Source organism: Mastomys coucha, unplaced genomic scaffold (assembly GCF_008632895.1).
Source record: "Mastomys coucha isolate ucsf_1 unplaced genomic scaffold, UCSF_Mcou_1 pScaffold6, whole genome shotgun sequence".
Classification (NCBI taxonomy): domain Eukaryota; kingdom Metazoa; phylum Chordata; class Mammalia; order Rodentia; family Muridae; genus Mastomys; species Mastomys coucha.
In genome coordinates, this window is record NW_022196912.1 from 8,483,176 (window position 1) to 8,509,965 (window position 26,790).

Here is a 26,790-nt window from a genome sequence, read left to right on the forward strand (position 1 = left end):
AAAAAAGATTACACATAACACATAAGTACTCATGAAATATAAATTACATAGGTACAACATCAATGGCAGGTGACGGAGAACATTCACTCTCAGTATCAGGTACAATAGAAGAGATTTACCAGCTCATGTACAAGGACACAAACCTTTGACTCTTGGCTCAGCTAATTTTTAATAAATCTCCATATCTAAGCGATACTATAGGGCAATTGAATTCAAAAGTTTCCACTAAAAAATATACATCATAGGATAGAAACATTGTAATTTTCAAGAGCTACTTTTTCTCATCTAATCAACCTATGAATCAACTGCTCTTAGAAGCACAACTATTTAGACACTATCCCATTCCTTTTGATGATATAATCTTAGGGGACTTAATAGTTATATGACTACTAACATAAAACTGTGTACTGGCATGACCATCACAGGAACTAAAAAGGCTCTCACTCACTCCTGGAGTCTTCATAGACACCAGATACCCAACATTAGAACACAGGTACTGAACACTGTCCATCATTTACGAGAATACTCAACATACCAAGTTCAAGAAAATATGAAACTAAAATATGAAAGCTCAAGTGACAACATACATGAACATACATGAACACAAGGTACCAGGCAGAAACTGTCTTAGGAATTATGAAAGAGAATAACAAAGAAAATACAACCTTTAAAAACAAGCAAAAACAAAGCCAATTTAAAGCCTTAGTAGAGAGCGAGCTCAGGAGCTAGAGAGCAATTAGAGCACTTGCTGCTCTTTTGGAAGACCTGGGTTCAGTTCCCAACGCTGAAATAGCAGCTCACAGCTGGCTGTGACTGGTTCCAGGAGATCTCAAGCCCTCACTCCCTCTTGGCCTCCACCAGCACCAGGCACACACGTGATGGTGCCCGTGGATCACTTACACAATGTAAGCAAATGATCATAAAACAAATATAAAAGATAACTTTTTAAAATATGAAAAGAGAGGAAAGACAAGAATGGTGGTACACTATAATCCCAGGAATCTGAGGCAGGAGGACGATCACTTTGAGGCCAGCCTAGGTAAGTAAGACCAAGGTCAGCCTGAGTTCCATTTTGAGATCCTATCTTAAATAAACAAAAAACCTCTAACATTGGGGGTGGGGGCGGAGTTCGGATGTGTGTGCAGAGTACTGCTCCACTAAATAATAAATAGTAAACAGTAAAAAAAAAAAAAAATTAAGTTCTTATGACAGAAAAAAAACACCATCTAGCTGGGTGTGGTAGTGCAGGCCTACAAGCCCAGCACTTGGAAGGCAGAGGCCAGAGTTCCTTTGGAAGGCAGAGTCCGTAAGTTCAAGGCCAATGTGGTCTACACAACAAGTTCCACACAAGGGTTATATAATCAGCTCCCTATGCCCTGGTCTTAAAATAAAAGATTATCCTTTAAATATTATTGCAAATTGAAATCTCTACTCTTGGAAAATTGTATAATAATCAGAATAACCTCCATACTTAGAGATGATGTATTTCAAAGATGGCCTACAAAAGGAACACTGTAACTGCACAACAAAGTAAATGAAATAGTATCTATTAACATGTAGGGGCCATCGCACAGAACACACTGTGCCTTATACTCTCTTCACTGCACAACCTACCACTTCTCCATCCATGCAGTCGCTCAAACATAAAGAGTTCCTGTGCTAATCCCACAATAAGCCTCAGTAACTCTCACATCACAGTAGCTATAAACCTTTGTTAACAGAAAAAGAATGTTTTCCCAAAATAGCCTCCTAACACGAAGACAACTCAAATTCCCTAATAATCCCTTTAGAAGACTTCTGCCAGCTTTATTTTAATACATTAAACATGTGGGGCCTATTTTAAAAGTTCTGTGTGACTTACCAAAACAGCTTCCTAGTTGTTTTTAAGTTTCCAAGTTGTTTTTAGAAGCGCTTGAATACTGATGAATGTGGGCAGCTATCAAATCCTTAAGAGGCAATTTTTTGCCAAATAAGATGGGCAAACGTCCTAGAGGTGCTAAAACTGGTAATAGAGGTCATGCAACTTTTTAAAAAATGAAGAAATGGCTTTAACATTCACCAAGCCCTTCATTTATAAGTATATTTCAGGGTTCTTTTCACTCTATGCTTAATGATACTTTCTTTCCTTTAAGGCTTTTAAAGATAAAATTATGACGGACCACATTAATACTGTCCAGAGTCTATTCTTAATGGAACTCAAGTAAACTTGGGGTAGAGTTCATAGTATTTTCACTTAAGATGCCAATTGTTAAGCACGATACCCGAAATTTTCGGATAGTGATGAGGGGTTGCGGGGGGCACGCACAGACAGGATCCCCCGAGACTGGTTAAGAGGAGCAAGAGAAACGGTTTAAAGCACAGGAGGGGGAAGGAGGCCCGGAGAGGCACAGACAGAAAAACCAGAAAGATTTCACAAGGAAGTAGAGCGGAGCGCAAAGCAGAAAGCGATTCGGGGAGCCACGCTGAAAGGTGTTTTCCTGAGCGGCGTGCAGGACTGGGTGAGCCGCGGCCTGGGGTGGCCCGCGCGTCCATGGGCGCTGCCTGTGCGAGGGGGAAGCAGCGGACTTCCACGCGACCCGGCAAACTACTCCCTCGCCGCGCCCCCTGAAGCCTCGAGCGCAAGCGGAGGCGGAGGCGGCAGCCCGGGCCCGAGCCCGAGCCCGGGCCTAGCCCTGTGCTCCGAGAGCAGGCAGGACGGACGGCCGTTCCCCACTCGGCTAGGCGCAGAGCGGCCTTACCTGGGGCGAAGGTGGAAGGCGAGGTCTCGCGGGCTCGCCCGCCGCACAGCCGCCCGCGGCCCCCGGCTTTCTCCCGAGACGCGACACCGCCTCCGCTGCCGCTTCGCCCTCGGGGGCTCGGCCACCGCCGCCGCCCGAGCTGTTTACACCGTCCGGCCCCTCACACCGCCGCCGCCGCCTTCTCTCCAACCCAGAGCCGCTGCCGACTCGGCCGCCGCCACCTCCTCCGCCGCAGCCTGATCTCTCTGGAGCATCTTCCAGCCACCGGACACGGAGAAACAGAGACTCCAGCCGCGCCGGCAGGAAACTCCCCCGCAACTGCCGGGGGGTGGGGGGGAACCAGGCGGTCAGAACACCAGCGGCTTTTCCGCCATTGAGCAGCGGCCGCTCCGCTCCTTCTGCAACCCCCACCCCGCACCGCCGTCTTTCCCCGCCCCTTCTCGGGCTCCGCCCCCAAGGGCACCCATTGGGACGCCAAGAGTGTCATCGCCGCCCTCGGTTTGCCGAGAATCCTGTCAATCTACATTCTCCCGCCCAACCTGGCCCCTAGTACCCTCTGTGCTTCTCTTTCCCCGCCCACACGGCCCCGCCTCTGAGTGTTTAATTTCCCGTTGGGCGTCAGTGCCCACCTTTAATTGGCAAGGTCAACTATCCATCAAACACCGCCCACCAGTGAGGCCCAACCCTTCATTAGCATTTACTTTATTCAGCCCCGCCTCCGCCTTGCACTAACTCCTGACGTCACCGGCCTGCCCACCCTAGTGGCCATAAGTACAGTCCTCCGTCAGTCAAATTACGCCCCAACTTGGAGACCGAGTTCCTTTTCTGATTGGTTCAAATGGAGGCCTGACCCTCCGATTATTGGCTTCCTCTACTTGTCCGTCACTAAACCAATTTCCAAGTTCGTCACTTCGGCTTTTTTAAAATGAACGCGCAAAAGTATCCTAAAAGGGATTGGCTAGTCTTCGTAGATGGCCAAGCCCCGAGTCTGCGAACCCTGCAGTCCTGACCTCTACGCTTCGCAGAAAATGAACACCATAAAGAAAGCAACGGGCAGTTCAGTTATAGGTGGAAATTGGTCCCACCCAGAGTGGAGAAAACCGGCTCCTGATTGGCCAGAAAAGTGCCCTAAGACCCTCATTGGGAGAGATGGACGCCTCTCTTTGGCGTAGAGCTGTGAAGGGAGAGCACAGAGAGGTTCGAGAAAGGGCCTGGAGAGAGGCGTTGTTTTGCTTCAGCTTCGGGTGGGGCGCACGCTGTAGTGCAAAACTGGGCACGTAGGGCTCTGGGGAGGTGTTGCAGGGAGGGAAAGAGCCCGGATGTTCCCTAACAATGAAATCATCTCTGACCAATCAGAGCCTCATTGTTGGGATACCTGCATGACCTGTCTCCAGCAGGGGAGAGTGGGCGGGAAGTTGAGAAGGCTGAAAAGCCACTTGAGAAAATGGGACAGGTAATCCCTTCAGGATGATTTTGTGATTGTTCAGATTGTTCGTTCGTCTTCTTTACCTCGACCTTTCAGCCCCTGGCAGTTCCGTGTTTTGTTTCTGAGCTATGATTTTTAAAACTCCTATCTAGGCTCTTGACATTCAGTAGGTCATTCCTCTCTTAAAGAGCACCTGCATCTTGCTAAGCGTGGTAGGTAGAACTGGAGATAGAAAAGTAAAACTGGCAGTGCCAGATGGAATGGTAGGTTATCATCGAACGTGTGCAAAGGGTAAAAAGGATTCCCCCTCGGTATGATTACTAGGAAGGCTTCACAAAGATCGGGATGAATACAGAATAAACTGAAGGAGTTCTACAAGGCAGATGAAGGAAATGGCCATCTAGTAACAGAAATGGCTAGAAAGTGAACCAGGTTAATCCTTCCAAGTCAAAGTGTAATGGAGCATTTAAACTAAACGATCACCTGAAGACGTTTTAAATCTTATTCATACTTAGGTATAGGTTAGTTGGGACAATTTAGGTTTAGACCCAGGGAGTACAAATTCAGCTTTGGAGAGAAGGACATATTTCTGAAGCAATTTCCACAGTGAAAATGGCAGAAATAAAACATTTGGTCGCAAGTCAGATTTTTCTGGAACTTCAAGTTTAAGAACACTATCTTAAGGTTTTTATTACTGCCATGAAACACCATGGCAACCAAAAAGCAAGTTGAGTAGAAAAGGGTTTATTGGACTTACACATCTACATAGTAGCCCATCACTGAAGGAAGCCAAAACAGGAACTCAGACCTGCAGACCAGACCTCTGAGTGCTACAGGCTCGCTCACATGGCCTGCGCACCCCACTTATAGAATCCAGGACCACCAGCTCAGGATGGCATCACACACAATGGGCCCGGCCCTCCCCCATCAATCACTACTTAAGAAAGTGTTCTACAGGTGGGCCCCAGAAGGATCTCAGGAAGGCATTTCCTCAATGAAGGTTTCCTCTCCTCCGATGTCTCTAGCTTGTGTCAAGTTGACATTAAAATCTAGCCAGCACATATAGTGTTTTTCCAGGATAGTGGGCCAACAGAGAGCTAAAATCAGAATCACCTGAGGAGTGTCCAAGCGACATTCATGCCTACAAAATCCAGAACTCCCCCCAGGGATAAAGCTCAGCATGGTAAAATGTTAGTTATTTATTGGGATTCTGGAGGCTGAGCTTCGAAAAGTAATATTTATTTTTGTTTGTTTGTTTGTTTGTTTGTTTTTCGAGGCAAGGTTTCTCTGTATAGCCCTGGCTGTCCTGGAACTCACTGTGTAGACCAGGTTGGTCTCGAACTCAGAAATCTGCCTGCCTCTGCCTCCCAAGTGCTGGGATTAAAGGCGTGCGCCACCACCGCCTGGCGAAAAGTAATTTTTAAAAGTAATTATTTGGGTGCTAGATTTTTGTTTTTGCTTTGGTTTTTCTTTTGTGGGGGTTGGGTTGTTTTGTTTTTGGTTGTCTGGTTGACTTTTTTTTTTTTGGTTTTGGTTTGGTACACCTATTCTTAGTAGACCCTATGGCACTGAGAATTGGAGACAGCCATAAAAATTTCTTTCTCTGATTTTGCATACTGTAGGTGAGCTTCAATAAAGAAAAGAAGGTAAGCCCACTTTAGTTCTGACTGTCCCTTCAAGGAGCTTCATTATGGGCTCAAGAAGGTTTTAATTACACTTAGTGTTTGCATGTGTGTCCATGTCTGGAGTGGAGGTCTGAGGACAGTGAGTTCTTGCCATCCCAGAGGGACTCTGAGTAGAACTGGGGCTACTAGGCTTCATTGCAGTCTCCTGTACCCACTGAGCCATCGTCATAAAGAGCTTGCCTTGCAAGCACTACAGTCTGGTTTCCATCCCCAGAACTTACATAATAAAAAGCTGAGTTTGGTAGCATACGATTGTATCCAAGCACTAGGGTAGAGTGGGGGAGAGAGTGACAGAGACAGGCTCACTGACTAACCAGCGTAGCCTATTGGAGGTGTTTCAGATCAGTGAGAGGCCTGATTGGTATTTTTGTTGTTGTTGTTGTTTTTGTTTTTTGCAAGACAGGGTTTCTCTGTGTAGCCCTGGCTGTCTTGGAACTCACTCTGTAGACCAGGCTGGCCTCGAACTCAGAAATCCTCCTGCCTCTGCCTCCCAAGTGGTGGGATTAAAGGCGTGCGCCACCACTACCCGGCTGAGACCGGATTCTTAAGAAACAATACCCTACCCCTGCCCCATACACATATGCTTTTGCACATGCATGCAAATAAAATATCAGATAATCACATTTCCAACACATCCAGATGGTTTGTAAGTCTATCCTGGGCGCAGTGCTTCCAAGACCACACAATTTGTTCAGACCTTAAATGAGGCATAGCACATAGCAGTACCTAGTTGCAGTCTCTGTTGCAATGGGAATCTTCATATGTTCTTCATTAAGAACCCCTTACCTAGTTGCTATGTCCATTCATGTCCCTGCTTCATACGAATTACCAGACTTTCTTAAGGTACTTTGGTGTCCAACTCCAAGTACCCTGATTTGAGTTACATTGAGATACTGGGTTGAATCTAAATCCTCACAGATGATAGGCCAGTACTCTACCACCAACGACTGGATATATTCTACTACTGTCTATTTATGAAATTTGGTAGAGTCTTTACTTATTATGCACAAAGTCTTGAGCTTGGTCCCTAGTGACACATAAGCCATGTGGTGGTACACACCTAACTTCTCAGCACCTGGGAAATAGAAGCAAGAGGCTCAGCAGTTGAAGGCTAGCCTTGACTGCACAACAAGAATCCATGGAAGCCAGGCAGGAGTGATGTACACCTTTACTCGAAGCACTTGGCAGGAAGAGACAGGTAGATCTCTGTGAGTTCAAGGCCAGCCTGATCTACAGAGTAAGCTCCAAGATGGCCAGAGCTACATATAGACACGCAAAGAAACCCTGTCTAGAAGCAAAACAAAACAAAACAAAACAAATCCACTGAGTTGAGTACTATGACAAGCACTTCTTTATATGAGTAGACTGTAGCTGTCCTCATACACACCAGAAGAGGCCACTGGATCCCATTACAGATGATTGTGAGCCACCATGTGGTTGCTGGGATTTGAACTCAGGGCCTCTGGAAGAGCAGTCAGTGCTCTTAACTACTGAGCCATCTCTTCTGACAAGCACTTCTTATTGTATAGGTCAGGTTGAAACTTGTTACATAGCCAAGGCAGTCCTCAAACTCATAGCAACCCTGCTGCCTTGCCCTCCCCCCACCTCACCCCACCACCCCCCCACCCCCCCACCCCCCGCCAAGTACTGGGCTTCTATAGGGTGCCGGGCAGTAGGGAAATAAAAGGGTGGGAGAGACCCTGGACAGGTGGATGCAGGAGACTGCTGCGTGCTCTCCATGCTGCTGGGTGGGCATCTGCCTGTGGGAAGCCATGTAACCCCAGACCTCCGGGGTGAAGAGGGAGCAGTCCGGGGTCCCTGGGCCTACAGAGGCCAAGGTCGACAGGTTCTAGCTCTTGGGCATCTCAGGACATCATCACTGGACACCACAGAAGAGCTAACATGTTGGGGCTCTGGGATGGCAGTATCCAGGGCCGAAAGGAAAAAAAGCGGGGACAGGGAGAGAAGACGCTGGGTGGTTCTTGTACAAGCGAGAGTCTGGCGGCTGGAACGCTGGATGACCTTCCTGTGGGAGATTAGACAAGGCTCTTTAGGGGAAGGCCTAAGCCATTGTTCCAGCATGATGGTGAGTCTAGATGAAAGGAGGCAGTCCATAGATTTTAGGCTTTATTGTAGAAGAGACGGAAAGGGGGAGGGGGAGGGGGAGGGAGAGAGGGAGAGAGAGAGAGAGAGAGAGAGAGAGAGAGAGAGAGAGAGAGAGAGAGAGAGAGAGAGAGAGAGAAGAAAAGTAGATGCCAGCCATGGCCACATGGAGACTGGGGGAAGAAAAAGGGAGAGAGGAAGCAAGAGGTGAGAGTAAAAACAAGAAAGTAAGAGCTTGCTTCGCCGGGCGGTGGTGGCGCACGCCTTTAATCCCAGCACTTGGGAGGCAGAGGCAGGCGGATTTCTGAGTTCGAGGCCAGCCTGGTCTACAGAGTGAGTTCCAGGAGGGCTACAGAGAAACCCTGTCTCGAAAAACCAAAAAAAAAAAAAGAAAGTAAGAGCTTGAGAGAGAGAGGGGGGAGGGCCTTATATGGTGGGCTGGGCTACCTTGCTGTCCTCAGGTAACTGTGGGGCGGGGCATACCAGTCTGTAGTGAGATGACTGGGGGGTGGGGGGTCCAGTCAGAATACTAGGAGCTTGGAGCATTGTCTACAGCTCTTGGTATCAGCCATCTATGTCTTGGGGGCGTAGCTCACTGTTCTATCCCTTGTAGAATCTCCTACTGGGTCTTCAGAGTAAGCCTCTCTCAACGAGAACACAGACTGCCTTTCACAGTCCAACAGGCTTCTATCCACGATCCATGATCCACCATGAGTGGGGGGTCATTCTCTTTTTCTTAGCAATGTTCAGCCCTCACTTTCCTAAAATGACTTTTTTTTTCTTTTAAAAAAGCTTCAGCATTTCCCGAAGAAAACCACTTACAATTGGGGGAAGTATGTCTAGGTACATGGACATTCAGCAAGAGATAACCTATATTGCCAAAACATTACCTTAAAATTGCATTAGAGGAGGCTGGAGAAATGGCTATCCAGTGAACCAGATTGGAGTCACAGCACCCACATGGCAACTCAAAATCATCTTCAGTTCCCGGGTAGCCAACACCCTCTTCCTAGCCTGAGGGTAGAATAGCAGGCAGGCAGGCAAAACACCCATACACATAAAATACATTTGATTTTTTTTTTAAACTGTAAGAAGCTGGTTCTCTGCTCCACATTTATGTTTGTTATAATATTAAAATAGCATTTATATTCTTACCATCATGAAGAGAAATGTCTTTAAACTTTTAACCATGCTATAATTAGTATTTTAAATATTGGTGGAAATATTTACTCTATTTGACTATGAGTAACAGAAAACCTACACGGTGACATTAAAAACAACAACAAAAACCCTCTAGAGCAGTGGTTCTTAACCTGTGGGTCGAGACTCCTTTGGAGTATGGTATCAGATATCCTGCCTGGTTCCATTACAATTCATAACAGTAGCAAAATTACAGTTATGAAGTAGCAGCAAAGTAATTGCATGACTTGGGGGAGAGGGGTTGTCATCATAACATGAGGAACTAAATTAAAGTATCTCAGTGTTAGGAAGGTTGAAAGCACTGCTGTACAGGCTAGGAATTGATTGAGGTGACTAGTGATGTCCCAAGCAGTAAGGCCCTGTAGGATGCTGTCTTAGTTAGGGTTTACTGCTGTGAAGAGATACCATGACCAAGGCAAGTCTTATAAAGGGCAACATTTAATTGGGGCTGGCTTGCAGGTTCAGAGGTTCAGTCCATTATCATCAAGGCAAGAACATGGCAGCATCCAGGTAGGCATGGTGTAGGAGGAGCTGAGAGTTCTACATCTTTATCTGCTGGCCTCTAAGAGAAAACAGATTTCCAGGCAGCTAGGGTGAGGGTCTTAAACCCATGCCCACAGTGACACACCTACTCCAACAAGGCCACATCTCCTAATAGGGCCATTCCTTGGGCCAAGCTTTTATACACAAACCATCACAGATGCTTACTGAAGATGCAGTTAAGATGCTCAGATCCAGAGCTTTGGGGTGAGAAACTCACATGACCATCTCTAACTGCACAGCAGATGGGCCAGGCTGGGAAGGGTTAGCTCGGAGGCTCCTCACAGCAGAGAGTCTCAGGGGTTGCTGAGCCTCTGAGTCACCTGAATGAGACCCTAATGCCTAGACTGCTAACTCCACCTCTGAAGTTTCTAAGTTTATAGCTCTCAGTTTGGAGTCTAAGAATTTGGGTCTCCCAAGTGGTACCAGTGCTCTGATCTGGTGTAATGCTGCTCTTTGTTGTCAACCTGACTACACCTAGAACTAAGGAGAACCCAAGCAGCTAGCTACACCTGTGAGCAAGTTTTCTCTTAATTAAATTATGTGAAGCGAGAAGCTCAAATTTTCGTTCAGATGTTTTGAGTTGGGAATATACACCTTTAGCACAGATCTTGTGAGGTGAGAAGAGCCACATTTAATCTGGGCCATACTTTCTGCTGTAAGACTATATGAAGGACAGACACAGGAGAAGAAAGCTTGCTCTCACTCACTGGCAAGTCCCTTCCTTCACTGGCATGAGATCCTACTTCTTCATGCTTCCAGCATATTGCTGAAGACCATCCGGCCTCTAATACAGCTGGGGACCACATTTTAGGCACTTCTGGGTTAAGCTGAGGATGTAGTTCAATAGTAGAAAGTGCATGATCTCATGGGTATCTCCAGCATGGCTTTGGCTTAGGCTACTGATATCAGGAACCTAGCCCTGCTGGCATTTATAAACACCTTTACAACTGTGCTTCTGTTCTATCTATTCATAGATGAACATAAACCCAAACAGAGGCAAAAATCCAGATGCCTGACCGTACAGACAACAGCAGATTGTTGATGAACCCAGCCCTCTCCATCCAGAACCACCAAGAACCTCAGGCTTTGAGATGCTCAGGCTGCATGCTTTCTAGCTTACATTAAAACCGAGTGGATCCAATGCAGCAAATAATGCTTCCACTAAATTGTATGGGATTTACTCTCTCACCAAATGTATTAGAGCCCAGCAGAAAATGAACAGTACTATCAGGTTTGGAATGTTGGGCAGGTTATAGTGAAGAACTATTTCCAAGCAAGGCAGAAGAGGTCAATCATGAAGTCTAGTGTTAGTTCACAAGCTGCATGTCAGTGTTAATTCATGTGTCTAAAGGGATGAGAGGAAGAAGGGACTACAGAAACATATAAAGGTAGGGACTTATGTTGCCAAGAGCAGTGGCTCAGATCTCCCAGTATTTGTTTGGGAGGCCAAGGTAGGAGGACTCATCATAAGTTCAAAAAGTAAAAACAAAAAACAGGAGAGAGAAAAAGAGGAGAGAAAGTGTGAGTCTAGACAGTCTCCTCACATGAACTCCACTTTGCAGATGAGAGAGGAAAAGAACCCTCTTCAACTAGAAAGCGGGTTTCTCAGTCTCACCTCTTCCTTCAAGTCATCTCAGGCTAGACGTACCCACTGGCCCAGCTACCATGAGCTCTCCAGACATGTCTGTGGGAGACTATTTCGAGCAGGTCAAATGAGGTGAGAAAACCCAGTGTGCTGGCTGACACAGGCTGGAGTTAGCACAGAGAAAAGAGCCTCCCTGAGATCCAGCTGTGAGGCATTTTCTTAATTAATGATCAAGGCAGGAGGAGAGAGCCCAGCCCATTGTGGGTGGAGCCATCCCTGGACTGGAAGTCTTGGGTTCTATAAGAAAGCAAGCTGAGCAAGCCAGTGGAAGCAAGCCAGTAAGCAGCACCTCTCCATGGCCTCTGCATCAGCTCCTGCTTCCAAGTTCCTGCCCTGTGTTAATTCACTGTCCTGACTTCCTTTGGTGATGAACAGCAATGTGGAAGTGTAAGCTGAATAAACCCTTTCCTCCTCAACTTGCTTCTTGGTCATGATGTTTTGTGCTGGAATTCAAACCCTGACTAAGATACCCATCCCACTCTTGGGCTGACTTCTTTGACTGCATAGAAAGGAGAAAGGTGGGTGAACACCAGCATCCACCTGTTCCTGGCTGTGGATTCAATGTGACGAGTTGCCACCTGTTCCTGTGACCATGCCTTCCCTGCCACGATGGATCTGTGAGCCAAAATGAACACTTCCTACATAGACTTGGACAGATATTTTTGCCACAACCGTGAAGTAAGTAACTAATACAACTAATACAAGAGGAAGCCTCTTGATATTATCCGTACAGATCACAGAGCAAGGGGCATCTGGAGGGGACAAGAAATAGCCCGCATATACACATTTACATTTTTAAAATATTTACTTCAATCAAATTGATCCTTTTGCACACTTAACACAGAAGTTGTAACTGCTACAAGTATTTGTGGGGAAACTTCTAAATCAGAAGTCTCAGAAAATGGTCTGGTGGCCTGGGCCACAAGGTTTTCAAACTCCCTGTCTCCCTGTCTACGAAAGACTAGTTCCCTAGGGCTTCCTAACATGGTTATGTAACACACTGAATGCAGAAACATACCCAAGTGTTTTCTATTAAGCCAGCTGTCAAAGAAATGTTTGGGATTTAAATGTCTCTTTCCTCAGTTTCTTTCCTCTTACAGGGCATGTAGTTCTGAGCTAGGGGGACACACGGGGGAATGGGAGTAGGGGTAGGGGTGGGTGGGAGGTGGGGAGTGTCTAATTCTCCACAGACACCAAGTTCTAACCAGTTAATCAACCTTCTAGACTCTTTAACAAAGGTAGGCTTTTATTCCCCCAGGGAAACTTCAGTTCAAACTGATTTGAAATTGTAGGATTTGGGAGATCCCCTGCTCTTTTTCCTTACTGTATTAATAGAGGTTTAGGCTGGGGATATGCCTCAGCCTTAGACCGTTTACCTAGCAAGGCCGTGGGTTTCATCCCCAGCCCTGGAAAAAAGTAATACCACAACCAATAATTGTTCAAACATATATGTTGTTATATCATGAATGTATTTCTTTAATGCAGTCATTGGCTCCCTTGGTAATCTTACAACTTTGTGTTATAAAATACAACAGAGCAAAACAAAACCAAAAGGCCTGGTGAGGTAATAACTCCTGCTGCTCACAGGGAAGTCTGCTAACCAGTTTCTTTTGTTGTGCAAGACACATGGTAGGTGCACAGCGACAGTTGACTGACTGATTTCAAGGCATTTGCTTGAATGCTTTTCTTTTCCCCAGAGCTGCCATTCAAGCCTGGGTGTGACTCCCCCTACACCTTCCCACTTCCTCCTAAGACAGGAAATTGATCAAGCTATCTCCATCCCGCATGCAATCCACATAGCCTGAGAGGCCAAAGCCGGTGGCCCCAGAGCCAGCCCCTCCTTGTGTTTCAGAATTCATGCCGTGCACATGAGTTGATTGAGATAATGATTACAACACTGTGGGTGGTATCAGAAAGATGGTCCTCACAATGCCCAACTGGAAATGCTTCCAACTACAAAATGTTTAAACGTGCTTGGCAGTGAACAATGCTAATAACTGCAAATGTAAACAGTTTAACATTTATACCCAAATACATTTACATTATTCATCCACGTTGCTATGTGTTACTCTCTTTTACAGTAAATGTTTTCTCTCTGACAACTCATCCAATCTTAGTTCCCACACCAAATGGAAACCTGAAACCTATTTTCCTCCTTTATCTGCAACCTCTCTTTCCCCGTTTACTTGTCTTTCTCTCCCCAAGATTTGAGGCTGGACTTGAGTCCTAATTTTGACAATCTAATCAGACTGAGGACCACGCAGGCACAAACCAGGTAGACTCTTCTGTGAACAAGCAAGGGGGAGGGTTGTAGGAATAAAAAATTCATGGTGAGAGAGAAATGCAGGACTTGAATGCTATTAGTCTAAGAGGGTTCTTTATCAGGGCCACATTTCTGTTCCTTTAGATAAAAGCTTTGTGTTTCTGGCAAATAGCAGAGCCCCAGCAGTTAGTTAATGCATCAAAAAGCAGTGTCTCAGTGGACCTGGCCACGGGATGGCTGGACATCACAGGTGATGAGTTCAGGCTCAGGGATGAAGCAGATCTTCTGGAAGATTCCAGGTAAATGGGCAGAGGGGATTGATGGTAGACACAGCTAGAAAATGAACCTGTAGCAGCTAAGAATTCTCAGATCCTTCCAGCCACAGACTAATTCATGGGCATATTGGGTTGTAGGTTGGGGGAATCCATCTGGTATTAAGGAGATAAGTTAGAAGCTGTGTTGTGGGGGTTGAGACTGTGCTGTGGTTTTAATTGTCAACCTGACCTAATCTGGAGTCACCTGGGAAAGAAGCCTCAGTGGGGGATAGTCTACACTAGGTGGCTTGTGGGCATGTCTGGGGTGGGGGATGGTTTGGTTATATTAATCAAAGTGGAAAGACATGGCCTATGGACAGCACCACACTCCAGATTTGGATCTTGAACTATATGAAAAGGAGGAAGTGGGCTGAATACACGCTGTCTCTCTCTGCTCCTGTCTGAGGATATGATATGGCTAGCCACTTCAGCTCCTCTTGCCTTCAGTTCCTCATAATGGTAGTTGGTTACTGTACAGCATGAGCTTTAATTAACCCCTTTGCCCAGGGTATTTTACCACAGTAATAGAATCAAGGAAGAAAGAAATCACAGACTTTTCTTGTTGAGAGTTTCCAAAGTCTTTTGGGGATTTCCTTGTTTGTCTGAAGTTTCCTTTTGTTTTTGAGGTAAACAGTTACTATGTTGCCCAATAAGTCTTAAATTCCAGGAAGCTATCCTCCAGCCTCAGTCTCTTGAGTAGCTGAAGTGGAAGTTCACAACAGATGTCATTGTCTCAAACTTCTTTATGAGGAAAAGTTTAAACACACAAAAATAGATCCAATAATAGTATATACTGGGTCCCAGTCAATCCATACATGACTGCCACGTCATACCACTCCTCTCTCCAAGCCAGGACTTTCAAGGTTCTATTTCTAGCCCTCTGGTCTTTCACAGAAATGTGCCCTGTATTAGCCTGGTTAGCCTGGGCTACATAATGAATTTCAGGCCTGCCTGGGCTACAGAATGAAACCTTATCTCAAATAAAGTAAGTAAGTAAATAAATAAATAAGTATATGTGCTTTGAACAAATTTTACTATCTAGTGTTCCCATTACCTAATAAGTAAGTCCTCAATATATTTTAATTTCTAAATAGAATTTGAAGCAATACATAATATGCAACACTCTAATTTCTGAAAAAGTAATTAAAAGCTAATTGATTATCTTTGAAGTGAAAAGATCAAAAACACTAGAGATTAAAAGAAAATTACCCTTTTCCAAGCACCATTTAAAAGCACACTGCTAGGCAGTGTGTGAGAATCCTCCAGTCAGGCTTCTTTTATTCTTCATTGCACTTTAAGTCTGAATTTGGCACAGGAAACAGCTGAGCTGGGGAAAGGGACAGCCATTCTTTAATGCAGCATTTTCATTGTATTTTTCTGAACACAGTTGATGGTTACACTCAGTTACAGTGACCGTGTATCCACAAAGAATAACCACTTCATGACTTCTATTAAAACTCTGTACGGTCCATGGTAAGATAACACCAAACAAAGGCCCTTGCTGGGGTTGGGGATTTAGCTCAGTGGTAGAGCGCTTGCCTAGCAAGCGCAAGGCCCTGGGTTCTGTCCTCAGCTCTGGAAAAAAAAAAAAAAAAAAAAAAAAAGACAAAATAACAAAAAGACCAAAAAAAAAAAAAAAATAAGGTAACAAAGGCCCTTGTGGTAATTATATAGATCAATTTTACGTCCTTGTGATAATTACAGAAATAATAAGCTGTAAAACAACACTTATTTATTTATTTATTGGTTTTTCAAGACAGGGTTTCTCTGTGTAGCCCTGGCTGTCCTGGAACTCACTCTGTAGACCCGGCTGGCCTCAAACTCAGAAATCCGCCTGCCTCTGCCTCCCAAGTGCTGTGATTAAAGGTGTACGCCACCACTGTCCAGCTATGATTTTCTTTTACTGTAACTTTAAAAGATTAGTTCTATTTGATTAATATATGGTGATTATGTTATAAAGTCACACACGTTGCACAAATTTGCACATGTGTTCATATCTAAGTGATTCTTTTTCAAAGATTTATTTTATGCTTTTGAATACACTGTAGCTATCTTCAGACACACCAGAAAAGGGCATCAGATCCCATTACAGATAGTTGTGGTCCACCATGTGTTGCTGGGATTTGAACTCAGCACCTCTGTAAGAGCAGTCAGTGCTCTTAACCACTGAGCCATCTCTCCAGCCCCAGAGAACACTTTTTTGGTTTTTCGAGACAGGGTTTCTCTGTATAGCCCTGGCTATGCTGGAACTCACTCTGTAGACCAGGCTGGCCTCAAACTCAGAAATCCATCTGCCTCTGCCTCCCAAGTGCTGGGATTAAAGGTGTGCACCACCATCGTCTGGCTGAGAGAACACTTTCAATTAAAGCATCTCTTGTTTTTCATCATTACAATAGGACCCAACACGAACTAGAATAGGAATCTGAGCCAAAAGAATTATTTTTAAGGGAATTCCTATCAACTAGCAACTGAACTTATTTGATTGTCCTCTCTCTATCCATTCCTCTCTCTCTTTCTCTCTCTCTCTCTGTGTGTGTGTGTGTGTGTGTGTGTGTGTGTGTGTGTGTGTGTGTCCTGGAACTTCCTCTGCAGATGAGGCTTGCCTTGAACTCATAGAGATCCTCCTGCCTCTGCTTCCCAAGTCTCTGTCCCGTGCATTCTCAAGAATCTAATGCTCAGCCGGGCAGTAGTGGCGCATGCCTTTAATCCCAGCACTTGGGAGGCAGAGGCAGGCGGATTTCTGAGTTCGAGGCCAGCCTGGTCTACAGAGTGAGTTCCAGGACAGCCAGGACTACACAGAGAAACCCTGTCTCAAAAAAGCCAAAAAAAAAAAAAAAAAAGAATCTAATGAACAAACTTGTAATAATTCTGTGCTGTGCAATGATAAAGGTTTGGTTTTGTCTTGTTGCATATTCCATTGTGGTAACTGTGCGTACGTATCCACATGCGTGCGCATGCGCGTGTAGAGCTCTGCCCCCAAGGCTGACGTCAGGCCTCTTCCTCTCCCTAGTTCTCCATCTTATTGGTTAAGGCAAGGGCTCTCCCTGACCTTTGGCGCTTGCTGTTTTGGATAGTCTCTGAAGCCAGTTTGTTTCAGTGATTCCTTGATTCTGCCCTCATTGAGCTGTGAACAGGCCAGTGCCATCTGACTCTTAATGTGGGTTCTGGGGATTCGAACTCCAGCGCAGCAAGTGCTTTGCCCATTGAGTCATCACTCTAGCCCCTTGTGCGCAGTTTAATCATGATTATACACTGTTTTATACTGGTCTTTAATTGTATTAGGAATGTTACGTATTTTCTTTTCAACAGGACTGTAGACACAGACACTAAACCCGTGTGTAATATAGCTGGTGTTATTTTTATGTTAAACATGATGACACTGTCACGTCTTCTTGATTATTTATAGGAAAGTCCAAATGAACAACTGGTTTTGTACAACCGTAGCCAGAAATCAAGGTCAATGGCTTCATGTAATGGGAGGAGGGTGAGAGAGACTCTCACCATGTTTTTTAATTTACTCTGATCCTCTGACTACAGTGAACATAAATCCACTTAAGTCAGTTTAGCTAGATGGCCATCCATAGTACGAAGACAAGAGGCTTTTGTGGCTCCCAATTGCAGGCTTGCTATTCAAGCCACATGAGACTAAAACTAGGGACTGGAAAGTTAGAGATCAGCCAGTGTCTCTTCAGAAGGTGGCATGATCTCTTTCCCTCTGTTCAGTGGCTTCGTTTTCATTGTGGTAATGGGGTGCATTTAGCTCTTCACCGGCCCTCATGCTCACCCCAGCGAGAACCTTCCATGACCTAGGATACACCCCATGGGAATCTGATCCAGCCATCACCTCCCACTTTCAAATACCTAGCAGAAATATGTTGGTTTATAATGGGTTTGTAGTAGCAGCCCTGGCCCAGTTGACTGTCACCTGGATAGTAAGAATGATGAGCCGTGGTACCATTCTATATAAAGTTGTAGACATAGAAGGCAAGCAACTGGACTGGCGCAAGTATTGCCATACTCCTAGACCTAGGGAAGCAGAAGCAGCACAAGTGAGTTCTGGGCCAGCCAGGGCTGTGTAGGAAGACTCTAGCTCACCATTATTTCTTATCTCCCACCTCCCATCCCTACAACAACTATAATAATAAGAATGCTGGAATCTATGCATGTGGTACCAGCTACATGGGAAGCTGAGACAGAGATATTACTTGAGCTCAAGAGTTTGGGCTAGCCTGGGCTACATGGAGAACCTCTCAAAGAAAAGAGAAAAGGGTGTGAGTATGTAGCTCCATTGATAGAGTGCTTGGGCTTGCTCCCCAGCACCTTATAAACTTGGTGTGATGGTAAGTGTCTATAATTTCAACACTTAGGGAGTAGAGGTAGGAGGATCAGGAATTTGAGATCATCCTAGACTACAGATCAAGCTGAAGATGAACCTTGGATACATAGACCCTATCTTTAAAAAATGATCAAGGAGGAAGAGGAGGAAAGAAAGAATTGTTTAAAGTTAAAATATGTGTATAAAATTGAATAACAGCTTTTATTCATAACCCATTTATTTACTTTTTTTTTTTCTTGTGGCAGGGATTGAACCCATGGTAAAATTCACTTTCTCTTTCTGGCTCTTTGACTGGACCAGGGTGGCATTCTTCCCAAAACAGGCCAAATTGGTTTTGCTCCTTAAATATTTGATTCCCAGCTGAGAAAATGCCCATCAGATTGGACTAGACTTTTGAGAGGAGAGGCTGCAAGTTGGATCTATTTCAGAGCCACCAGTTCCCATCCTGTGGCCAGGGAAAGCGGGACAGTCAACCTGTGGAGAGAAGGCAGCAGCAGACACGGTGGGAGGAAGTAAAGGAGAGGAGGAAGCATGGTCTGGATTCTTCAAGGCTGAGGTAGCTCTGGTTCCTGGAGCCCAGCAACTTTACTGCCTTGAATCCTGTAAGCTCTCTCTACGTTCTTTTTTTTTGCTTGAATTAGTTTGTGTTGGTTTCTATTTGCAACAAAAATAGTTGTAACTGAGACATCCAGATTAAAGTAGGGGAAGCTTTCCTGTAGTCGTCCATTGAGACGCAGTGGGTGTCCTGAGATGCCAACATCTCACTGCCTTGAAAGGCTTCTAAATTTATCGTGTAGACTCACATATCTGTGTGGCTATAGAGTACATCTGTTGGTGACTCATGAGGATTAAATAGTATGAGAGGTCTCTATTTCCTGAGTAGCACTTGGGAGTTGGCTGCCCCCCCCCCGCCCCCTCCCCGTCTCTCTCCAGTACTAGGGAGTGAGCCCAGGCCCCCTTAATGCTAGGCAAGTGCTCCACCACTAAGCTATGTCCTCTTCTAAGCAATTTCCAGAGAAACATCAATATCTACAATAACACTGTCCTTGACCTTTTTCCCCATCTAGTATTTTTTATTATTACAACCTATGTTTTCAAAATACTTATACATATTCTGTTACTTTAATTTCCACCACATTGAAATAGAAAGGTCTAGCTTCTTCATACTCTTTTCAAGTTCAGCTACTCCGCTGTGCGTGCGATAGGCAGATCATGGTGGTTTTATGTGCTTCCCTTCCCCATAACAAATGAGCTTGAACACATTTTCATTTTCACTGATTATTTGAACATCTCCTTTTATGAGGGCCTGTCTACAACTCCACTCCCACCCCATTATTCTGATTTTTCTTAATTCCTTATAGATCCTGAAGACAAGCCCTTGGTACTGTCCACTCGGGGGTCCCTGGCTCCCTATGTACATAGTTAGCATTTTCATCTTCATATTTTTCACACAGAAGAAATTGTATTGTATCATTTCTACCCCCATGCTTCTCTTAAAAACATAATGATTGCCTGGGCAGTGGTGGCGCACAACTTTAATCCCAGCACTTGGGAGGCAGAGGCAGGTGGATTTCTGAGTTCGAGGCCAGCCTAGCCTACAGAGTAAGTTCCAGGACAGCCAGGACTACACAGAGAAACCCTGTCTCGGAAAAAAAAAATAATAATAATGATTTCAGTTATTTGGGATCAAATCCAACAAAAAGGACGCCCTAAATGGTACTACTCTGTGTCTGTCTTAGAAGTGATCCCAAAGTGAAACAGACACAGAGGGTGATCCGGATCTACTAAGGGCTTGTAAACACTTATGGGAACTATGTACCTCAGACTGACTTCGGAATACAGGGAGCCCATGGGAGGGAAGACTAAGAGTGGGGATCTCTCTGGAAAATGTGTTCTCTCCCCTTCTCTTTTCCATACTACAGGGAGGGCACCCCTCATCACCTCTAACAAAATGAAGGTATCTTGAGAGGTAGCTCAGGTCACTGAACTGCTTGTCTCCCGTGCACAGAATACTGGGTTGGATGCTGGGAGTCAGGGAGAGGGCCTAGAAATGCCTCCTGGAATTTGCAGAATGACTTTGAGTCTAAAGTGTAGGCATGTGCCTATTGCCTGAATGGCGGGAGTGTCGGGCATGAACAGGACTCTCATGACAATAGGTAAAGGTGACTATAGCTCAGGAATGATGTAGAAGCCATATAAAATGGTACCCTTGGGTTATCTGGAAAGGAGTGATGGGTTAAAAAAACCGTTGAAAGGCAGATAGCCAGAGAAGTGTATCTGCATGTCAGCTACTATGAGAGCAGATGAAGGAGAAAGGCAACCTCTGAAAAAACATCTTAGAGAAAAGGCCTTGGACGTTCTCCATGCCCAGGGCACATTTGTGCTGGATGAACCAGAAACAGGCACACCAGCTGGCGGCCCTTTCACTCTGGCCCTCTTTTACTATGGTACATGGAGCAGTTAGGATCAGAGGTCAGGGGAACAGAGGAGAGGAGAAGTCGACAAGATAACACCTCCAACTGGAACTCCTAGACCAAAGCAGTCCTGAACATGTTTGGAATGTAGAAACTGCCTTAAGAAAATCGTAGCTGTAGGATTAGATGGGACAAGACTCTTCCTCCGCTGGATCTGTTCTTATGATTGATCCATCTTTTAGTCTTCAAGGATGGTGTTTAATGTTTTTATCTCTAAAAAAGATGTTTGGCTTCTCATATTTGTGTGTGGTGTGTGTGTATGTATGTGTGTGAGGTGTGTTTGTGGTGTGTGTGTGTGTGTGTGTGTGTGTGTGTGTGTGTGTGTAGATGCAGATGCAGATGAGCAGGTGAACACACAGGCATATGGAGGCCCAAGGTCACTCTTGGGTGCTTCCTTGATCTTTTCTACTTTAATGGAGGCAGGGTCTCCCAGTGATCCTGGAACTCAGCCCACTTGGTTAGACTAATTGGCCAGCAAGCCCCTCAGGATCCTCCTGAATCTACCTCCCAGGCACTTCCCGACCACATCTGGCTTTTTACATGGGCGCTAGGAGTCCAAACTCAGGACTTCCAAGTTTGAAGAGCAAGCCGCATGCAGTGAGCTGCCTCCCAAGTCCTCTTCATTGTGTTGGGACACAACTTTATGGCCTTTTTGTTCTTTGCTCATATTTTAAAGTCTGTTTTTTTTTTAATTTCTTTCAGTATGTTAAACATAGCAAGTTTTTTTTTCTTTCCCCTTCCTCGAATCCCTCATAGTGGTGGACTGGGAACAGGACAGGTGCACTTCTGCCTCTGAGCTATCGCAGGAACCCTAAATGAAGATGACTTGACAATTGCAATGCCTGTGATCTTTGAGGATCTGCTTACACTGTTTTATTTTTGCTGGACTTTGCCCTAAGTGCCTCGTTTCTCTGTGTTGTTAGGTTTTTCGCTCCCTTTCTTTGTCTCCGGGCGAAACAGACAGACAGAGATGCAGACAGACAGACAGACAGACAGAGGCAGAGCTGAATGCCTAGCCTTGGTATTCGATCAGTGGGATTTCCCTGAGGTTCAGGTTGAAGCTGTGATCCTCTTGCCTACTGCCTAAGGGAGTTACTAATCTGGGAGGACCCCAAGTTCTCTGATCAGCTGAGGTTTCAGACCTACAGGGAGCATGCTTTCCAGCAGAATGTGAACCTAGAGCCTGCTTGTGTAACAAACCTTCAGGGAGGTTTTGGGTTTGTTTTTTTTTTAATCTTATTTTTGTTCTGGGTCAAGTTCAAGACATGCAAGTTTTTGTTGCTGTTGTTTTGTTTGATTTTTTTTTTTGTGTGTGTGTCTATTTCTAAGTGATGAGTTTATTTCTCTTTGAGGACTTTAGCAGTCTCACTTCTGTGGGGGCCTGGTGGTTTGCACGTGTGTGGGCCCTGTGTATTATTTTGTCTTTCTTACATTCTGCCCTGAGGTCTTGAGCACCCTCAGTGCCAGGCTGCCCTTAGTGACCCTTCTCTCTTATGATTCTCCTTTCTCTTCAGTTGAGTTCTTGTTGTTCTCTCTGAAACATGCCAATCAACATGACACAGACACAGATGTTTTTGCCATGACTCCCCAGTAGAAGTTTGCCAAAGCTCCTACAACCATTTGGCTGCTCCTCAGAACTGTGTCTCTTTCCTTCCAGGCGCACATGCCTCAGAAACTCTGGACTCCATTCCTTCAGAGTAATGTAGTTTAGCGAAATTTTGGTCATCTCAGAGGACTTGAATAGAATGTTGTGTTGTGTTGTGTTGTGTTGTGTTGTTTCAGACAGAGTTTAACCATGGAACTCCAGCCAGCCTGGAACTTGATGTGTAGGCCATGCTGAGATTAAAGGCATGAACCACCACATCCTGTAAAACACACACACACACACACACACACACACATATGTGTGTGTGTGTGTGTGTGTGTGTGTGTGTGTGTGTGTGTGTGTGTATATGTGCATGCCTGAGTGAATATGTGAATACCACATGCATGCAAGAAAAGAACCCTTGGTGGTGAGAAGAAGACATTGGCTTCTGGTATTGGCAGTACAGGCAGTTGTGTGCTGGGAACCAAATTTATGTCCTCTTCAAGAGCAGTAAGTGCTCTTAATTATTGAGCACCTATAGTGTTTGATTTTTACATGAGCAGGACCATTGAATTGAATCCAGTAAGGACGAATACAGTTACCTTTGTCCTTGCCTGTCCCTAAGCTCACCATCTTCAAAAGGCTGAGCTCACGTACTTTTTGTCAGTGCTAAAACTATAGCCCAAGGTCTTGCTCACTCTAGAGAAGGCTCTACCACTTAGCTGTCCCTAAGACCCAAGAACAAAGTGATCCAACAGAATGGTTTGTGGGCTACAGTGAGGTGGCACACTCATCAACATACAGTCAAAAATAAGCGAGGGTTTGCAGCAGAGAAGCCAGACACCACATCTCAGTGGAGGCAGGAGCTGTGAGAGACTGGAAACTCACAGCACAATACCCCCAGTGGGGCTTTTTCAGCCTTTGCCAGCTTCATAGGAGCCACTGGCTGTTCACAGGGGCTACAGCACTTTGTTAGCCATTGGTATGCCCTAGACCTTCTACAGCTAGATAGGTGTGATCTTAGCAAATGGGATGTGAATGGAGGTGGTAACATTTTCTGGATGATAAGACCCTCCTGGATCTTAAGAAAGGACGTAACTTTTTGCCTGTCACTGCATTCACAAAGTTGTTTGTTTATTTGTTTGTTTAGGACAGGGCAGCAGGTAACCCTGGCTGGCCCCTAACTCCTCATCCTCTTACCTTTGACTCTTGAGTGCTGGGGTTACAGGCACATTCCACCATGACCAAGCTTATGTTTGTGTTTCTTTCTTTATTTTTATGTGTATAGGTGCAGTTGACTTGCATTTATGTATGTGCACCACATGCAGGCTTGCAGTTCCAGTGGAGGCCAGTAGAAGACACTGGATCCTCTGGGAAGACTGCTGTGAGCCATACAACATATGGGTTTCATAGTAGGATTAGAATCAAACTTACGGCCTCTGGAAAAAAGATGTGGGACTCTTAACCGCTGAGCTGACTCTTCAGCACCCTGCTTAGGTTTTTGAGCTGGAGGGCTCATTGTATAGCCTTGGCAGGCGGTGAGCTTTTCAAGACCTATTGCTCCTTCCTGAGTGCTAGGAGTACGGACATGCCTCCCATACCATGCTCTCTTGTAGCCTTAAACCAATCAGAAACAAACCGACCTGAGACTGTGGCTCCTTCTGTAACACATTTGCTTATACTATTAGTTATATCATATATAATATATAACTAACTAATGTTAAATATTATACATAACATTAATTATAAATATGTGTCATATGAAAATACCACAATGAAGCTCATTAATTTATATGCAGTAGCCAAATTTCAGTCTTTTTAGAGCCCAAGGTGTTGCTCACACTAGACAAGGCCATAGCATAGAAAACATAGCCAAGCAGTAGTGATACACATGTTTAATCCCACCACTTGGGAGGCAGAGGCAGGGGGATTTCTGAGTTCGAGGCCAGCCTGGTCTACAGAGTGAGTTCCAGGACAGCCAAGGCTACACAGAGAAACCCTGTCTCAAAATAAATAAATAAATAAATAAATAAATAAATAAATAAATAAAACAAAACCAAAACAACAACAACAAAGCAAAAAGGGTAAAACAAATGACTTTTATAAAGTAAATAATTCTAGATAGACATGGACGTCAACTACATTCTAAGTTAGAGGGAAAAATAGTTTTGAAGGTCATCTGAGGAACAACTTTTAAAGTTTGAATATGTATTAGAGAATGAATTCTAACAGTCATTCAAATGTTAAATTTCCTGTGGGGAGACCAATTTTTGAAGTTTAATAACTACAAAACATCCTTGGTCTTAGGAGATGCATATTAAGTGTTGAAGGATATAAAGTTCCATGTTGTATAGAACTTGGTATTTAAATGATGTAGCTAACAAGATAGAAGCAGACAGGAAAGGGAAATACACTTACAGAAATGAAGGACAGGAAACTGGGTAAAAGATGCACCTTATTGTTTTTAATTTTCAAGGTTTTGCAAGTTTGATTCCCACCCACAAGCCCTGCTTTAACGGTTTCATGTAGCCCAGGCTGGCCTCAGAATTTACTATATAATCAAGGATGCCCTTGAATTCCTACCCATGCCTCCCAAGAACAGACATGCCACACGATACCCACTTAAGTTGGATAGCTTTCAAAGTAGAACTTTTAGGAGAAGTTGGGATGGGAGAGGTGGCGGCTCAGTGGTGGGGCTCTTCCATGGCACGAAAAGGGCCTGAGTTCAACCCCTAATATCACAAGAACACTTCACAGAAAAGTTTTTTTCTTTCTTTCTTTCTTTTTTTTTTTTTTTTCCAAGACAGGGTTTCTCTGTGTAGCCCTGGCTGTCCTGGAACTCACTCTGTAGACCAGGCTAGTCTCAAACTCAGAAATTCGCCTGTCTCTGCCTCCCAAGTGTTGGGATTAAAGGTGTGTGCCACCACTGCCTGGCTGAGTAACTAGTATATTAAATGTTTGTGTTGGTCTCTGAAAATTCAGGTAGTGTTTCTAGGTGGTGTCTAATTATTCTAGGGGAGTATTTTACCCTGAGCTCCACCCAAGCCCAAACTAAAAAGTAAACAAATAAAAATATTTATTTTAATGGGAGAAGGTCTCACAGCTTCCTACTTGTGCTAGAGCGAGGGATGAAAACGCCCAGGAACGCACTCCTTTCCTCTGCAGAGAGATAAGCAGCCTCAGGCTAGCACAGCGAGCCGTGCACGCTCCGGAATCCAATAACCTACTTCCTGACTTCACAGACGGCCGACTTTGGCAATAATTTCTAAATAACTCCAAGGTGCTGGAGGTTGTCTGGGGAAGAAAGGAAGAGAATGTTCTAGAAACACTGTTATCTGGAGTCAAGTCTGAGAATGTGTTTGAGGCAGCGATTTACAAATGAGAGCAAAAGTCTTTTTGATAAGGAGCTATTGAGAGTTTGAGCAGCTGGGAGAGATTTGAGGTGCTCTAGTTAATAGGATGGAGCTGGGGGGCACAGAATTAACGACTAAACTGTAACAATATTCTGAAAAAAATTATAGGATTTTACCAAAGTCACTGTCTTACAGAAGCAGGCCTCCAACTCTTCTCTCAGCCTCTGAATATTCCCACAGTCCTTACTTGCTAAGGCTCCCTGACCGATCTCTTTCTCTCTCTCTCTCTCCCTCTCTCTCCTTCTCTCTCTCTCTCCCTCTCTTTCTCCCTCTCTCTCTCCTTCTCTCTCTCTCCCTCTCTCTCCTTCTCTCTCTCTCCCTCTCTCTCCTTCTCTCTCTCTTTCTCTCTCTCTCTTTCTTTCTCTCTCTTTCTCTCTTTCTCTCTCTCCAGTCCCTACAAGCATATTTTATTTTTTACATGTTATTTATTTTTCAATGCAGACAGAATCTTGTAGCCCAGGGATCAAACTCACAATCTTTCCCCTCTTAGACTGTTGGGTGCTTACATTTAAGACTGAACATATACAGACACACACACGCACACACGCACATGCATGCACCCATAAAAGTTCATTTTTCTTACCGGTACTGAGGTATCCAGTTCACACCTCAGAATCTGAAGGGAGTCACCACACCCTGTGACATCTCTGCTCTTTATCCTGACACCTTGGAATGGCTACATTTTAAGCCACATGCTCCCCTGCCTACTCTCTCTGTGTTCCACTTCCCAGTGCTGCATTGTCTGGTTCTGTCCTGACTGGGATCTTTCTCATTACTTCAAACCCTTGCTGCTCACTCAGGCTTCACTAGCATTTTAAATGAGACGACTCTTTGTGACAGAGACTGTCCTGTACATTGTATGATATTTTCCTAGGATCTTTGGCTTCTAAGATTTTTTTTTGTTGTTGTTGTTATAAATGAGTACACTATAGCTATCTTCAGACACACCAGAAGAGGGTGTCAGATTTCATTACAAGTGGTTGTGAGCCACCATGTGGTTGCTGGGATTTGAACTCATGACCTTCCAAAGAGCAGTCGGTGCTCTTACCTGCTGAGCCATCTCAT

General features: G+C 44.8%; 1 protein-coding gene across 4 annotated transcripts in view; it reads right to left on the reverse strand.

Annotated features, from left to right (window-relative positions):
• Ppm1b (protein phosphatase, Mg2+/Mn2+ dependent 1B) overlaps nucleotides 1–3,140 on the reverse strand; it is a 63,439-nt gene extending 60,299 nt beyond the window's left edge. For 2 of the 4 annotated variants that reach the window (XM_031357566.1, XM_031357564.1), the window contains exon 1: nucleotides 2,739–2,864. The gene's annotated coding sequence lies outside the window, so the exon portion shown is untranslated. Of the gene's footprint in view, nucleotides 1–2,738 lie in introns of all 4 variants that reach the window. The other 2 variants (XM_031357565.1, XM_031357561.1) reach the window with 1 other exon arrangement.
• Nucleotides 3,141–26,790: the final 23,650 nt, after the last annotated feature.